Source organism: Micrasema longulum, unplaced genomic scaffold (assembly GCF_059751315.1).
Source record: "Micrasema longulum isolate JH-2025_06_02 unplaced genomic scaffold, ASM5975131v1 h1tg000248l, whole genome shotgun sequence".
Lineage (NCBI taxonomy): Eukaryota > Metazoa > Arthropoda > Insecta > Trichoptera > Brachycentridae > Micrasema > Micrasema longulum.
In genome coordinates, this window is record NW_028277453.1 from 1,928,267 (window position 1) to 1,947,214 (window position 18,948).

Below are 18,948 nucleotides of genomic sequence, written 5' to 3' on the forward strand. Positions count from 1 at the left end.
AGGGAATCTATATAAAACTAGTAAATAGAAAATGAAAACGAGTGTTCTCTGTTTAGGATAGTCTCTATCTCACATAGAATTCCATCAAGAATTGTCAATAAATAGTTTAAAGCTAGGGTTTCCTAGGACAGCGGTGCCCGTATCTTAACGGCCGTAGTGAACGGTGATGCGGTGGACAGCCGTCGTAGTGGTGACTAGAGAGTGGTTTTATTTTTTAACGGTGTTATCAACACCATTTTTATAGGAAACCACTCTCTAGTCACCGTTACGACGGCTGTCAACCGCATTAATGTTCACTACGGCCGTTAAAATACGGGCACCGCTGTCCTAGGAAACTCGAGCTTAAACGAATATATATATATATATTACAAAAAAAACGTATCCCAAACTCTATTAGGCCAAGAGTCCTATGTTGAGTTAGGATACAACATAATGGAAAGTGGAAGCATGAACATTATTAAATTTCAGCAAAAAAAAAAAATTACGTATCGTAAAATTCGTTTCAGGGATTGTATTGCGATGCGGTTGGCTTGGCCATGTACAGTGGATGCCTCCTGAGAGCCTTAACTACGCTTGTCTACTTTACAAGGCATCAGGTTCTCCAGGACGTCGTCGGCATTTCGTGTCAGAACTACGAGACGCAAACCCGACTTGGGAGGATGCACAGGGGCTGGCAGCCGACAGAGATGCCTGGAGGGTCTTCTTCGACACCATATGGTTCAACTAGGGAGCGGAGATAGAATGATGATGATGATGACGACATGTAAATATAAATTACCGATAAAAGCTAGATTGCCACACGTCTGACAGCTACAGAGAGCATTTAATGATGGGTTTCTCTCGTATTTATGTTTTCGGCTTTCCCTCCACGTGTTCAGCACGTTTGTTCACGATACATACCAGATATTCCACACAAATTGTTTTTGATTCTAGATAGAGTTTAAATATTTAGGTTTTAGAAATGTAAACATGGGTCATAAATAGGAGTGAAGAAAGAAAGGAAAGGTTAAAAGTTATAAAAGCCGACAGTTAATAACATAGGGGTATGCTGTATGCTGTATGCTTCAACGAATGACACGAACCTTTCGTCTGCCAACAAATTTATGTTTGAATTACTAAAAAATACTTTCAAATCATGTCTTCATCTGTTACAAAGTTTGTATCATTCATTAATTGCGGTGTATCCCGTTAATTTGTTAGTTTTTAGTCCTGAGAGTGACCGAGCGCGAGACGTGCGAAATCGGGCCTCAAATCGGGTTGTGATAGTGTCGCGGACTCACGGATCAGAGGTCCGAGGTTCGAACCCCACTCTACCCCAACTTGATTCCCATTTTCTAATAGTGAGTTATTTACAACTCGTAGAAAATGGCCCCTCAAATCGAAATATTTGGGATAATAACAAGAAGGCAAATATTTCCTTTTTATCCATATTTTTTTTTAAAATGCTAGTTCATTAAATGTTATTTTTCTTGACATTGTAATTTTAAATTCTATTTGTTTGTTTTTGTATAGTTTTAATATTTGAACTCACTGTTTTTATACTGCATGACGTGAAAGCCCTAAAGGGCTTTATAAATATATAACTATTTATTAGGAAGATAAAGTTGTTGTTTTTTTCTATAGCTTCTCAAAATGATCTTTAAGTTTTTCTTTTTCGTTTCTGCTCTTATATACATAACTAATTATTTATTATCATACCGATTTCATTCAGATAATTATTTGCTGTTTTACATAATTATTTTTTTTTATAATTTAAAGTTTCCTTTTAAACTTATGTTTTTTTCTTTCTTTTAAAACGTTTGTCTTGTAGTAAAACTTAACTTTTAAATGTTTCCTTAAAACCCCATTTATATTATTTGGTCTTTTTGCTAACTGTTATTTAATTTAATTTAACTTTTTATTGTAATGTAGGTATGTATTTATTTGTATTTATTACAGATTTTATATTTCTTTTTTATTGGCACTTTCTGCTAATTTGTATTTATTACAGATGTTTTATTGACACTTCGATTGATATTTTAATCCCTGTTGTTTATTTGTAGGTTTGTTATTAACCCTGAAGAAGGGATAGTGTTGCCGAAACTATATGATTGTCAAATTATAAAAAATACAAGTGATATATAAAAACAAAGTGATTTTATTTTAATGAATAAAATAATAATTTTCCACAAAATAAGTGATTCAAACATAAAAAAAAACATGTTTTTTATTGATTTTGTAACAATAATTGTTTCGCCTTTTGGGAGAATTGTTATACGAAGGAAAAGATTCACGGTTACCGCATAACACAAGCTTAAATTATTAAATTTAATTAAAGAGCCGTTATTTTAATTGCAATTGGATCTAAATTAATTAAGTACATACAATCACAATAATTTGAGACACCATTTTGTTTCGAAATTTTAATCGAGTTCACAATTAATACTATTTTCTCACAATAAACGGCATTCTTAAAATAAAAATTCATTTGGCCTTTTACGTAATTAATTTGTTCATAGAATTCATGCCGACTGCCGACCTTATCAATTTATAACATAATTATTTTTTGATAGCCGCTTTGGGGACATGGAAAGTTTTACAATCCACCGCATATTTTGATACAATATCGATAGGAAATCGATTAATCGATATAGCTACCTTTAATTACATAATTCAGAACAAGTTGCTTAAAATTATTATGCCGGCATCACAAGACCCCTGGCACTAGTATGAAAAAATGTTTACAAGAATTTCCGCTAGGGGCGATTGAAATATTCAGAAATATAACATGGACATTGTTATATGTAATGTATTTCGTATTTAGTTCACGTTCATAATTTACTCTGTCAAACTACTAACTGATAACGCATATACATACATATACATATTGTAATATGTGCAACACGTTCGTATTATACAATTTCAATTTATAAACTTCTTTTTGTTATTGTCAAAAACCAATACAACTTATAATTATCATTTCAATTATGTTTTTATACATACATTATTTTCTGTTGGTTCGAATGATACTCTTATTTTGTTTTTCTTTAATACTACTATATTTTACTATTATTTTGTTGATTTTAATGATACCATTATTTTGTATATTTGATTATGTGTGAATCTTAATTTATATTTTTGAAAATAAAAAAATATTAATAAATTTCATAAAAAGTACATGTTTTTTTAAAATTCTATACATATCTACTTTTACACATCTAGTAAATGTTATCACTGTAACTCTCCAAAAAAGAGACTTACTCTTCTGCTTGGAGAGTGACTTACACTGTTGTAGTTGTTTATTGTTTATTACAAGAGTTTATATAATTTTAAATACGAGGACATGAGAAAAAATAAAATCATACGAAATATAAAAACATAAAACAATAATACATTCATACGAATTAAAATTTAATGTAGTTTTTACAAGTTATTTCTGATTATCTTTTTTGCATTGTATTTTTCGGAATTTTATTATTTATAAGTTATATTTTTTTTCTAGATTGTTATTCTATTGCATCACATGTCATTATAATTTAATCAAATTAATTTCACTACGTATTTTTATTGTTAATTATTATGGCTTGATACGAACATATTTATATTTAAACTAGTGTAATTTTGTATGAATAAATAAATAAATAAACAACTTTTAGTGAATAATAATAATAATTTGAATACTCTCGTGTTTTTATTTATTCTATTAATTATGTATTTTTTCTTCCAATATATCGGAATTAGCTATATTTGTTTTCCAATTCACCGATTTGCTTCGAATTTCACGCTTTAGAAAACTGTATTTAGGTGATGCTTAATGTTTGACTATCAAATATAAAAATATCGAAGTGCTTTAAAGGAAAATGTCTAGGAAATCAAATTGGAGAAGCATAATCTAGATAGCGTCGAACCAGCATAAGGTTATACATAGTCGCATTAGGGAAACAAGGTTCTATCGAGCATTTTTTAAAAACATTTAACGTTAATTGTATTAAGATAGAAATATCGGTTCTATCTGCATAATTTTTTAAAGGAAAACAAAATCAACCCTTCATTATTATAAAGGCAATATTCGTGGTCGTGGTTTAATGATCGCCCTCGTGGTGTAGTGGTCAGCGCATTTGCTTACCGCACAAGAGGTCTCGGGTTTGATTCCCGACATGGTTGATATAAATAAAATTTAAAAGGGTGTTTTTACACAAAAATATTTCATAGTCCCTAGACTGGTACCTGAAGCTTAAGACTGATCATCTTACCGTCATGTAACCAAAATTATCAAGATACGCTGCGATTGGTGTACAAATGCAATGCCCTATGCACTAATAGGTACGGAAAGAGAATGATGATGAAAAACATATTCAAACATATCTACCCTCCCAATTTCAATGTTGCAAATCTCGTACTGGCTGACCCATTTTACACTTACTATATTAACGTTAGTTAATATTTTTATTTTTTTGCTATTTAAAAAGCAATGTGTGCATTATCTAAAAAGTACAGAATAGCAAAAAAAACGGATTTTCATTTTTTTTTCTCTTCCCAGGCATTGAAATTTGACAGCCAAGATATATAAATATTAAAAACAATTAAGTTTTGGGTAAATAAAGAACCAGATTGTTTTTTCTTAGCAAAAGCACATTTTTGTTGACTTATACATGGTCACTGCTTTAAATTTTATCGCTTAAATGTTTGTAAATAATAAAACCACCAATCTGCAAATAACTTTAACGATGCGTTGAAAACATTTAACTTAGCACCTTGCGCGTAAATACATACCTGAATACATATTTTTAAATAATATAAAACCGGTGTGTAAAATACGTACATACATGTTTTTGTGTATGAATTGTATAAGCCAATATTTTTTGCTTCGTTTTGAACAGATATGGAGATTAATTATCTTTAAGGAGATCTTAGAGGATATAATTTACCAGGCTTTTACAAATATATATTTGAGTAGGAAAATTGACATTCATTTTTCATTCATCATTTCATTCACTTTCATTTTTCATTTTTAAAATACATGCATTCATTTTTTTAAACATTAAAAACCATATTAAACAATAAGAATAATGTCTTCTTACTCGAGACAATCGAGTAACCCTTGCCGAGTACACTTAATAATATACAGGGTGTTCTTTGAACCCAGTCACATCCGAAAACACGATTATCAGTATGAGCAGGAAGACATATTGGCACATTAAAATACTTCTTTAGAACGAATAAAATTTAAAAAAACAAATGGTTGCTAACTTCTGCAGGAGAGAAACGAGGAGGGGGGGAGGAGGGAGTCTGACACACCGTTAACCGCGCGGCCGCGCCCGCCTCGCTTCTCCCTGCAGAAGTAAGCAACCATTTGTTATTTTTAATATTTTATACAAATTTTCTTCGTTCTAAATATTTTTTTAAATATGCCAATATGTCTTCTTGGCCATACTGATCATCGTGGTTTCGGATGTGACAGGGTATAAAGAACACCCTCTATACTTGTCCTTGTACGTGAGAATATACAAAGAAAAATCAATATACAGAGAGAGTTTTACAAAATTCGAAAAGTTTAAAACACTGCATATTTATGTTTATATTTCAATTACTCTCTGTATACATTTATATTATAAAACGTACACAAAAAAATATATAAACTATACGTTTGTATAAGCAGGTGTTTCAAAATGTATATTTTCTTAGTTTGTATTATTTATTTTATAACGCATATTTTGATTATTTTTTTTGTGCATGACCATCACTGATAATACAAAACACTTGTTTTTTTTGTGTTATGTAGGTACATAACACAAAAAAACAAGTGTTAACAATAGTCCATTCAAATCTTAAAAAATCTTTGCTTATGTATGCCTACTAAAAAGTTTTTATATAAAACATTGAAATTTGCGTGTTTATAAGCAAGAATTTTTATGTTTACTGGGTTATCACTGGGTTTACCACATTCGAACGCACGGTACAAATTATATTTTCCTTTAATAAAATATAATGTTAACGACACAACTTGTTGGCTACGGCAATCTTTACCTAATGTTTTGAGAAAATTCAAATTTGTGTAGACAAGATAAAAGATATAGATTTAAGTCTTGAGGGGTTTAATCAAGATTAACATTATATTAAAACAGAAGTGGAGACGTTATAAAAAAAAGTTAAAAGTTTTTTTTTCAAATACGCGGCAAAATAGTGTTTTAAACGTAAATTAAATGCCTAGGCTTCTATTTTCTCTCATAAAATATTCCAATCTCTGTTCAAATAGTTGCCTAATTCTATATTCAAATCACGTATGAAATGTCACTTCCTGTATATTTTAGTTTTTCCTTTACATCCCTCTTTCTCCTCTTTTCATAGTAAAGTGTAGAATCTACATTGTAGATATTTAGTAAATGTTTACTTGTTACAAAAAATAATTTTATCAATATATTGTTCCATAAAGAAGTTATTAATAAACCAACAATATATTCATATACCACTGATTTTCTCAAATTGAACGGTTTGGGTAGGTAGGAAGAAATTGCCTTAAGGCAATATGCCAGTCCTTATGCGTATGTATGTAAACTGTAAATGTATATAAGGTGTTTAAATAAATAAATTAATAAATATTTGTATTTGTGTGCATGTAAGTTTGCACGCACTCGCAAAAATTTCGCCTTGACGAATAAACAGTACCGAAACTAGTGGGAAAATCAATTTAATTTGGTGATTTTACACAAAAAAATACGTAACGCGTAGTTAAAGTCGATGCTTGGTGCTTCTAATATTGATTATATTTTTATACTCCAAATTATAATAAGTTTATTTAATTATCTATACCTCTATAGTACTGCACATAGATTGCTTTAAAAAATGTAAAACTAAAAAATATTTATTTTAAACATTGCATTGTATGGGCACAATAATCTACTTACACATTTTGGTGCATTAAAAATAGGTTATCACATTTATGCCTAAAACATCGTGAATATTTTCCAAGCAAAACAATGAACTCGGTTAATTAGTATTCAGATATGTAAATTTAGAGTTCGTATCGCTGTTGGAACTGAATATCTGGTAATTACCCGCCGATCATTATCGTTACAATTATTACGAAATAGCCATGAAGAGTACTTACTTGTGAACGAACGGCGATTTTACTTATTCCAATGCTGTAAATTAGTTTTCCGCTTTAGAAACACAATGGGCACAGAAACTAAACTGTCACAGTTTTAACTTTTAACACAAATTTATTGTGACATCACCACTCAGAAAACAACGATTAAAACACAATTACGAATGTCACAAGTCACACCACAATTTTATCATTCCTCCATGCGTGAATTTCACAATTAATATTAAAATATGCAATTACATGACATCACCTTAATTACCGCTAAAGAGTATTATTACAAATACAAACTACAACTGTATTACAACAATTCTCCCGTTTAAATTTATTCCGAACGATTCAAATGTCCAATAAAACGTTTAACACAGAATAAGCCTAAATATATTATTTAAATTCGTTTCACGTTTTTGAAACCTTATTTAAATTCCAACCGTCAATGTCAAACAAGTTTTCAAACTTAACGCAACATTTCACAGAGCACGAATCTCAAAAATTAACCGCAGTTGCGCAAGATGTTGATAATAAAATAAAAAAACACGTGAACCCCGAGTTACGTTAAACGTCAGTTTGACAGTTCGCGGATCGGGTGGCGCGGGCACGAGGCGCGGCGTTCGAAATTTTTGAATTTTTCTAGTAAGTGTTGTCCGTATTCGCGATGTCAACATGAAAACGTAAACAGAAACAAACGGGGCACGTTGAAACGCACACGAACGCCGCGCGGAAGGCCGCGATCGACTGAATAAGTTCTTTCTGGGTTCTGAATGGAAGCGGCAGTTAACAACATTAGAATCACTATCGCCGCGTGACAGCTAAGTGGGGGGTTACCGAGTGTAGAATGTACAGGATGAACTCGGATGCAATAACTAACACACGAATAATATGTTACAACTCTCAAAAAGTTACTAAACTGTTGAGGAACGCTAAAAATACAACGTGCTTCATTACTAGTGCAGCGGCTAAGTGCAGTCGGCTGGTGTAAATAAAATAAAAGTTATTTTCATTCGTAGTGATTAAATATAATATGAAAACGAGAGCTAAACAATAACCAATTGCACTTTTTTTATAACTTCGGGATTGTTTTTATTGTTTTTTTATGATTCGATTTTACGATAGGTACAATTTACAGGTTATTTGTTTTATGAAGTTTTTCTAAGAAAGTTCAGTGTTAATTTTTATTTTTTAATAATTAAGTCGATACTCTTTTATTTGAATTGTAATTAATACTAATGTCTGAGCACCCGATGAGAAACTATTATTTGATTAATATGTTTCTTTTTTGGGTGATACGAAATGACCGGAAATCTATCACAACGCATATTCATTGGCTATTGTAAACACATGTTCACCAAAACCTGTGACGTTATGAAGTAAGTTCGTTTTAAAAAACGTATTTCTCTTTATGTTTCATACATTTTCGAGAAACTTTACCGAACAATTAAATATTCTAATTTTTATCGCGTGTAAGAAAACATTTTTTTTATCAAATTTCCCGTAGCGCTAAACTTCCTAATTGAAAATGTGCTTACCTGCAATATAGGATTGAAAAATAATTTCGCAATAAATTATTGTAACAATTATTTTAACATTATTCAACTAGTAAGTTGACATAATTCTAGATTCTACATCAAACATGTATTTTTGTTAACCAATTCAATAATAATTTTGGATCAACAAACAAAACAAAACAATTATAGTATCATGCCATTTTCCTCTGGGGATAAGCAGAGAGGATAGAACGCCACTTAAGTCTGTCTTTGCATCCAGACTTCCCTTTTTTATACACTCATACATACATACATCCTTTCAAGCCCGCCCGACGATTATTCTGACTTTTGACATGTATTACAAGTATTTGTTGAATTTGTTCATTCCATGTCTTTCTCGATCTTCCTCGATTTCTGCACACATCAAAAATCACGTCGTGAATCATTTGAGCGGTTCTTTCGCCGTCCATTCGCTCTACATGTTCGAACCAAGGCAGCACTCTTTTCTTGATTTTGTCGATAATGCTTGTCTCAGCCTTACATTAATGCACGGATCTTGACATTTTACGAGAGCTTAAATTATCATTTTAAATATAAACATATTCTCAAAAAATTTCTCCCTTTCTGTTGAAATAAATTTTAATATGAATTACTCCCTAGGAAGGAAATCCAGCCAGTCTGCAAGCATTTGGACATATTCAAACATTGTTAAATATATAATTATTTAAGTGACTTCGAACATAAATATTATTTTTTTTCTATACTAAAACCTACTCAGTCTTCCGTGAGACTCGTCACCATTCTAAATATAATTATGTTTTTGGTTGACTTATCGCATCTGCTGGCGTATTTTTTTAGTGGCATATGCACCAATAGATGCAAAAAAGTAAGAAGCCGCATATTTAGTCATGTTTAAAGTGCACAAGAATATCTAGAATTTGCAAGGTATATTTTTGTCGGCCTCGTGGTGTAGTGGCCAGCACGTTAGCCTACCATGCAAGAGGCCTCGTTTTCTATTCCCGACATGGTTGACACAAAATATTAATTTAAAATTGTGTTTTTACACTTGAATATATCACAGTTCCTGGACTGACACTTGAAGCGAAAAAATGATCTTCTTACCTTTATGTAACAAAAATGATCAAGATACGCTGCGATTGGTGAATCAATGCAGTGCCCTATGCGGAAAGGGAGTGAGGAAGAAGAAGAATGTATATTTTAATTAATTTATTGTTTTTTAGATTTATTATCCCAAACGTTATGCAATGTGCAAATGCAAATGTAAAAACGCTGGTTCTTTCGGGTTTGGTTTTGATGAGGCTCATTGGCACCCGGATGTTCTGTGTCGTAACTAAATACTTCAATTGACCCTCGTCACCTGATACGACGCTAAAAAACAGTGAGTATTAATAGAAAATTTACCCTCTACAAAAATTGATTTATTTTAAAGACCTCCAATTCATTTTATTATTATTAATAATATGGAAAAAATACATGGTACCAACAATTTTTTAGCAGGTCGACTACCGGTTAAACATTAACTTTTCTAATCCTGCTGAAAGTATGCAGTATCATGGAATAAACTCTCTTAAAAATCGAAGAATAATGTTAGACCAGTTATTTTTATTCAAATTATTAATAATAAAATTGATTCCCCTAACCTACTTGAAAGACTTTCATTTCGTGTGCCATCTAGACCGACAAGATAAAATTTTCTGTTTTATACTGAAAACGCGTCGACAAACTATTTTAAACAATCTACAATACCTAGAATATGCGACCAATATAACAATAAATTTACCGAGGCTGATATTTTTTATGACAATGTATGTAAATTTAAGTAAAAAATTATAGAAATTTTGAGAGAAGCAGATATTTAACTTTATTATTATATTCAAATTTTTTCATTTCGTTTCTTTTACATTTATTATATTAAACATAATTTAAATTATTGTATTAAGTGTAAACAACTTTTTTGGTGTGTGCATGAGTTTCTTACACTAATATACAAAGAAATTGGCAATATATGAGTACATACTGTTTGTTTACTTAATAAACAAATAAAATTTCGAAATAAAGCACCTAAGAGGTGCTTGACAAAGTGGTTTAAATTCAACATAATATTTAAGCAAAACTTTTCAACTATTCAGTTTATTTTATCTTAGCATGCTACAGAATTATTTAGAAAAAGGGATGGTTTTATTTTTTTTCCGAAACATCACTTCACTCTTACAGTTTTTCACTTCTGCAAGAGTATTCTATGCCATGAGGCTTGTAACCGCAAATGCACGTTCACCAAATGCAGTGCGCTAGTTGCACACAGTTATAATAACTTTTCCTATGCCCGTAGTTATAGCTGATATAAGTGAAAGCATCTCTCTGGAAAGCTTGGTTCTTTTAGATATTCCAGAACAGATTTAAGGAGGGACGCTTGTGATTTATGTATATATAAGCCAACAGTGTTTATATTCAATATTGTGGAAAACGTATCTAGTGTAATTCCTAAAAAAATGCAGTAGTAACTGTAGATTCCAAAAAAAAGTCACACTACCTCGTTTAATACGGAAATTGGTTTATTTTTTTAAACGTAAATAAACTTTTGTTTTTTTAATGTAGAATTTTGATAAAACTTGACATCAGTAATAACATTACGAAAAACATTTTTGAAATTTCAAGAAATTGTCTTCTAAAAAATAAATTAATTTACTTCTCTGTTATTAACTGTTAAAGGGCGAGGAGGGGGTAACGGCGCGGCGGTGGTAATTCTTTCGCTCGCGGTTATCTAGAATCGTTTTACCACAAGCAAAAGACGGAATATTCTGAAGTTCAGACTTTTGAAAAAAAAAACATATCACCTTTTCTATAATTTAGCCCTGTTATAGAAAAATAAATTTAAAATCAAGAATACGCCGGTCATTTTACGTGCGTGTGACCTCCCTTACGTCCAATACCGAGTGAAACTTTTACACAAGCACCGGCCACAGAACAGCGTCTCTGTCTACCATGTAATGAGTTATATCTTTGTACTCTCTCTTATACGGATTTATTGTTCTTTTGTCGTTACATTCATTCTTCGCATGGAAAGGATAAATATTTTTTTATAAAAATCCAGCTTATTTAAACAAATTTTACTTTCCTGATCCGGTGTGAAAATGACAATTTTAGAATTACCAAAAATACAACTTTATTATTTTTAAAAAGATATATCAAGTCTTGTACCGTATGTAGACTAGTGAGACGTTTATGAATAAAAAAAAATATAGGAACTAGGAATACTCTTTTACTATTTAATTCATACATAATATTATTCACATATTTTAATGAATTTAACTCTTATCTAGTTGAAGCCTATCAAAACGGCCTTGACATCCCAAATACTCTTAACAAGGGGTCATGTAGTATTTTTTTATAATAGCTTGATCAATAAAACGTATTTAATTGTACAATTTTATCAAACAGTTCAAAGTACTATTAATGTTTAATTCGGACAGGGGACCCGATCTATTATAACTAAGCTTCTCATTTTATATATAACTATTAAACTCTCTTCATAATTTTTATCATATTATTTCATAATAAATTGAATTGCGAAAGTAAAAATAATCCATTATTCAAACAAACCTATTACTAAACTTATAGAAAGTAACACCTACCTAACTACAGTGGGTTCGAATGTTTAAGAAGCGTATATTGATGTGTTAGTGTCTGTCGGTGAACCAAGTAAACATACATTTTTTGCTTGTGTAAGCATTTAAATGATTTATTTGAAAAGTTTTTGCTTCGCACACATAAACAAGTTTATTAAAGATTTAAATGGACCATACATAACATTATAAAAACACTTTTTTTTACTATCGGTGACTTGCAGTTCGACCAATACCATGAAGCGATTGACCGTTGCTGCGCAGTAATTGTTCAGTCTCAAATGCATTGGTGAAATCATGTCTATTGTAGACTTCGGACGGCCTATACAGACACGTCAATGCAAGCCTGTTCGTGTGTGTTTGTTGGTCTCAATGCGTTTTCTATATAATTTTATGGCCCTGTGATGTTGATAAATATTGATTTTTTTAAATAATAAATACAAAAATTTTAGTCCCAGTATAAAAAACCCACTCCTTAAAACGGTTTTTAAAATTATTTTTTTAAATAATCGAATAGTTTATTTCCAAACCTCGCTATCTCTTTATGACCGCCATGGTGAGATAGCGGGTTAAGGAAATAGATCATTCAATTATTTGTTACGGTAAGGCAAGATCTTTTACTTGAACGCTTTAGGTGTTCAACCCATCACAATAAGGAAATTCAGTGCTATGTGAAATTGAATATAAAAATATTTTTTTAACAGCGGTAAAAATTAGTGCATTTTATTGTGCGGCAAAGTTTCTCTAAAATGTATGAAAAAAATTATAAAAATTATTTAGTTTTTATGACGTCACAAGTTGTTTTCAAAGTAAATCAAAGAATGATCAAAGAAGAAGTGTTGTGATAGATTTCCAGTTTCCGGAAGGTCAACCCACCAATCAGGACGACTCCTCGAAGAGAACCAGGTCACGCGCGGAGTAATTTAAAATTTACAAAACTTTAAAATTTCGTAGCGATAATAATACGATATATAAAAAAAAGTTTTTGCTCGGCTTAATAACAGCCTTTTAACAAACATAAAACATAAGGAAAACCTCAGAACTTCCTCAGAAAGTAATGAAGTACCAATTCATTATGTAAAAGAGGATAATGATAATATGTAAGTAGTAGACATTAAATTCAAATATTTATTTTTTACAGTGAAAACAACCCGAAAACTTAAAATAAGATCATTTTCTACCATATGGGGTTCAGGATAGGGAGGGTCTCATGTTTTTTTTCAAATTAGGATTTAAATATCAATTTGTTGCAACAGAGAGGCAAAACATTTTTAAGAAGGGAATACGGAAGTCTAGGCATTTACAGGGCTTTTGACCTGTTCTTGGCTGGTTAAAGTGGCCACTTTACACACTGTAACATTCCCCACCCTGCCCATGTTTCAACATTCACATTCCCTCAACTCTTCAACGTGTTGACTTTTGCGAAGTAAAAGAGCTGAAATCTTTATCGTGTGGGTGAGATTCATCTGGCTGAACCAATTTACCTACTAGACAACGCCTGAAAACAGATTACTAATATTTATACTTCTTATTTTACCAGTTTTTTTGATAATTTGAAATAAACTGACTTTAAGAAAAATCTTGATTATTTCCATATTTAAATTAATTGCATCAGAGAGGGAAAACATTTTTAAGATGGAAATATGGAAGTCAAGGTATTTACAGGGCTTATGACCTGTCATTGGATGGTTTAAGTTTTCCCTGCTGCAACAAATAATATCTATATTACTTTCCTAAGGAGGAGATCCAGCCTGTCTGAAAACATTTGCACGCACAAAAAACACTGTTAGATTAAAATGATTTAATATATGAATGAAGATAGTAAAATGTATCTTTCTCTGTCGGCAAATGCTCAAAATACAATGTTTGTACTATTCTACAACATTCCTAAGTCAGGCGCCACACAGCTATCTCTCTCGCACCTTCAGCTCGATAGTATGTATTATGTGTCTGTGTGTGTCGCGCACTATACACTTCACACACACGCAAACACTTGGACAAAGTATTGAAACAGTAAATAAATTCAAGTTGTCAACAATGTCAACACATCACAACTTGAGGAAAAGTATTGACATTCCGATACTTAAATGAACGACACTCTCTCTTTTATAAATCGACAAACGCATCATGTACACACGTGCATACTTTTTTTTTATTTAATAAAAAAAGTAATAAATTTTTCCTAACTAATTGATTTTCGTAATAATTTCTGAAATTATTTTATAACGTCCCTTACTCTTTTTTTGTGTTATTTGATTTTTATTTGTGTATAATAAAGAATAATTATTTACAATACTTTTTTAAAAAAACCTTTTATTTGCTACATATTTATAACATATTTCTGTCAAAGAGGATTCGTCTACTTCTCCATTAAAGTGTACAACCTACTTCCATTGTCCACAAGGACAAGTAGTAAATACTGTCACTCTAAAATTGCCATTAAAAAATGGATGATGAAGGTGGGATGTGCACGGATTGATGAGTGGATCAGGCCAAATAGGAAGAAATATGTATTTATTTATAGTGCTTTTATTACTGAGATTTGTGTCTTTTTACTATGTTTAATATGTATTTATTTTATATTTATTTGTTCACATTCATAGGTTTATTGTGCATTATTTGAGACATAAGTCCCAACTCCGTATGACTAAAAGTCCAGTGTTAAGATGGGACGAGCAATTAATTGACACAGACACATGAGTATATCACCACAAATATAGGATCAGATTCTTCATCGGTATATACTGAGACGGTATAAACTATATCGATATTTATGTACGAAAGTGTGCATATTTGTATGAAAATTCAAAATGTCTTCGTCGGTAAGCGGTAATTGAACATGTTTAAAAAAAAAATGTAAATATATTCAATTTTTTAGACTGAAAACTTAAATTTACTTTGTAGATTAAAATTGAAGATAAATTTTAACTTCTTGTTATAATCGAGGCCCTGAAACATAAAATTAGATATTATGATTTGATTATGTTTAATAATGCGTGTTTTTTTTTTAAACGTCGCCCTCCCTCAGTGAGAGAATATTATCATTAATGCAAAAAAAGGAATTTAATGTAATTTGTCGGCCTCGTGGTGTATTGGTCAGCGCATTTGCCTACCACGCAAGAGGTCACTGGTTTGATTCCCGACATGGTTGATATAAAATAAATATTTTATGTCGGGTTTTTTTACACTAGAATATCTGGACTAGCACCTAAAGCGTAAGACTTATCATCTTACCTTCAAGTAACAAAAAAATTATCAAGGTACGCTATGATTGGTGGACCAATGCAGTTCCCTATGAATGAAAAGGTAATGATGGTGATGATGATGATGATGATGATGATGATGATGATGATGATGATGATGATGATGATGATGATGATGATGATGATGATGATGATGATGATGATGATGATGATGATGATGATGATGATGATGATGATGATGATGATGATGATAATAAGTTATTCATAAATTTTAAAAGAACAAATAAATATATATTAGAACTAAATATTAATTTTTGATTATGCAGCCAACAATCTATTAAGATATACTCGAACAAGAGAAAATCAATATGCAATAACACTGACTAACCTAGTGTTGAATTCGTCCATGCGCTCTGTAGCAGCAATACATGATGTAATCTAGCTCCTGTCTGTTATCTGTTATTAAATTAAATAATATTTTTTATCGAGAAACTTGAATCCCAACTGTCAATGCGCTATGTAGCTGCAAGACGTGTTGGAATATTGTAAAACGCCCTTGAGGTGATTTTCACAAAAATGGTGCTGTATAAATTATCCACAATAATAGTCAAATACCTTCGCATGGTGCTGACTAGGTGCTTTTTGCCAGATCATTATTTTATTTATTTTATTTTATTTTATTTTAATAACAAAAACGGCAAATCTGCCTTTTACAAAAATTAATAATACTAAAATATATGGCTCAATTTTTTTATTTTATTTGAAAACATAAATTTTCAATGTATTTCAACAGAGAGGGAAAACATTTTTGAGAAGGGAATATGGAAGTCTAGGCATTTACAGGGCTTATGACCTGTCATTGGCTGGTTTCAGTGGCCACTTTCCACACCGTGTAACATTCACCATTCTGCCTATGTTTGAACATCCACATTTCCTCAACTCTTCCGTCTGTTGACTTTTGTGAAGTAAAAGAGCTGAAACCTTTTTCACGTGGGTGAGATTCATCCGGCTGAACCAAAAAACCTATTAGGCAACGCCTGAACACAATTATTCATTTTTTATACTTCTTCTTTTACCAGGTAGTAATTCAACAATGTTTGATTATGTCCAAATGCTTGCAGACTGGCTGGATTTCCTCCCTAGGGAGTTGTTTATTTTTAAATTTATTTCAACAGAGAGGAAAAACATTTTTGAGAAGGAAATATGGAAGTCTAGGCATTTACAGGGCTTATGACCTGTCATTGGCTGGTTTAAGTGACCACTTTAATTACTGTGTAACATTTTGTTACCCAAGATTTATTAAAAAAATTAAAACTAAAAATTATACAACATATTCAGTAGAAAGTTTAAACAATTCAAGAATAAATATAAAAAACAAATTAAAAAATAAAATATTTTGAAGTAATATAACAAGAAAATCATAAGTACTGTTTCATACAGCTGGGCAAAGTGAGCAAAAAATTGTATATATTATGAAATGCATAAATACATAAATATAATAACTATTCAACATCTTTAAAAGTGTTCAAAAGGTTTGTTCTATATGAACAATACCCTACACTAAATATATCCGATACGTGGGAATAACTTCTGTTGAGTTCATGAAGTCTGTTTAATAAGGCATTACAAGTATACACTGTCCGTGAATTGTTGCTACAAAACGGTGGCACCTGTCCAGTCATTCTTCATTATGCTCATCTTCCGGCCGACGACGACGTTCATTGCGTAGAGCACATTTGGCCAACCCACGATAAGGCTCGGGCCTGTTAGGGCTGTCTCAACTCTAGCTTTGCCAATTCATAAGCTGCCTCCTTGCCAACAAGTTTTTAGTGTACATGTACCCAAATAAGTGTTATTGCTTTTGAATTGTTTTATAGTGTCAATATTTTTTATTCTTTGTAATTTATTAAAATTATTTTTTCCCGTGAAGGAAAAATGATTTTATTTAAATGTTGGACTGAGAATTTAATGAGACCTCAATGGTTTTCCATAATGTTTTGCTTTATAGGCCGTATTCACCGATAAAATTTGAATGTTTTCAGCAGGCCGCTCTCAGGTAAAAATCATGATTTAAGAAATCATGTGGCGATAAATCCGCCTCGTCCTCGCAGTGATTGGCGCATTCAGCTACCATTCTTAAAGTCTTGGTTTGAAAAAAAAATAAGTAGAAAATATTTATTTTAAATGTGGTTAAAACTGTAATATTTTATTGTTCCTTCACGGGACCTTAAGCGTTAAGACTGAATACCTTAGCTTCATGTAACAGATGATCAAAATAAACTGCATTCGGTTTACAAATGCAGTGTCCTATGCACCACTGAATACGAAAAGGGGGATAATTGAAGTAGCCAGCCATAGAAAAGTGAAACAGAGATACTAGCACTTAAGTGAGAAGAGTGAATACGTAAAAGTCAAATCTGCAAAACAGTTAGAAAATTTTTACTTTGACAAATGATGAATAGTTTACACATTCGTTTTCCTTATAATTAAAAAAAAAAAAAAATTATGTATTTGACCAGATTTAAGGATTTTTAAGTTAACCTTAGATGTGCAATATGTGCATTTTGCACAGCCAGCCCTAGTAAAACTCTAATTTATGTTGCGAACATATTATTTTGTATTTACATTATGGTACTTAATTGTAAAGAATGGCTTAATTAATTTGTTATAATGACTTTCAAAATAATTTAATTATGTTTCTAAGGAATTTTGGTGATTTTTTAAGTCTAGCTGATCACAAAACCTTAAATATGCATTTTGAATGATACATCATTCAAACATTGAATGTATAAGGTGACATTCTGTATAAAAAAATATTTTTAAACGAATGAATTTATAAAATTAAAATACTTATGTAATTATCCACTTTAATTTATTTTAGCAAACTAGATTTCTGGAGGCATTAATCTTCTCATCAACATGTATTCCGTGAGATTTTCTTAGTGCTGAGGGTGTTTTCTGCAAATTGAGAAATACCGTTTTTGTGATGACCACTATTTTCGGAAGGTGATTATAACTATTTTTTGTATTAAAGAGGCCTGACTCCTTTTAGTAGAACATAGAATTGACCTTACTAATTAAAAAAAAAAATCCTCACTGCTTTCTGCATAACTACATTTGACTATAAATTAAAGCATTAACTTGAAGAGATGGATAGTTCAGAAATCGATATACAGATAAGTCGCTAAGTGTTTTTTTACAATTATTAGCATTACATAAGTTTAAAGTCGATTCTAAAATGTTTATATGATATTTAAATTCGCTGCGCCTTTCCAAAAAAAAGTTGCAGTGTTCTTTAAGATTATAAAACGGGCTCCATAAAACCGGCATCTTGTTTTTGTCTCTTTTTTTTCATTCATCCAGAGTGGGTTTTGTAACTCTACAATATAATAGTTTCAAAGCCAAGTCAATAAAAAAATAGCAGATGCATTGACTTAGCATCATTCGTCAATCAGCAGATGTGGAAGATTCAAGATCTTTTTGTTATTTTTGCCTTTGTTTCCCAAACTTCAGAAGAAACAGATGTCAAAATACAT

General features: G+C 31.2%; 1 protein-coding gene across 1 annotated transcript in view; it reads right to left on the reverse strand.

Moving 5' to 3' along the window:
• The window catches only part of cv-c (RhoGTPase activating protein), a 706,457-nt gene extending 698,610 nt beyond the window's left edge, over positions 1-7,847 (reverse strand). Inside the window, exon 1 of the mRNA XM_088223710.1 lies at positions 7,088-7,847. The gene's annotated coding sequence lies outside the window, so the exon portion shown is untranslated. The remainder of the gene's footprint in view (positions 1-7,087) is intronic.
• Between the last annotated feature and the right edge of the window lie 11,101 nt (positions 7,848-18,948).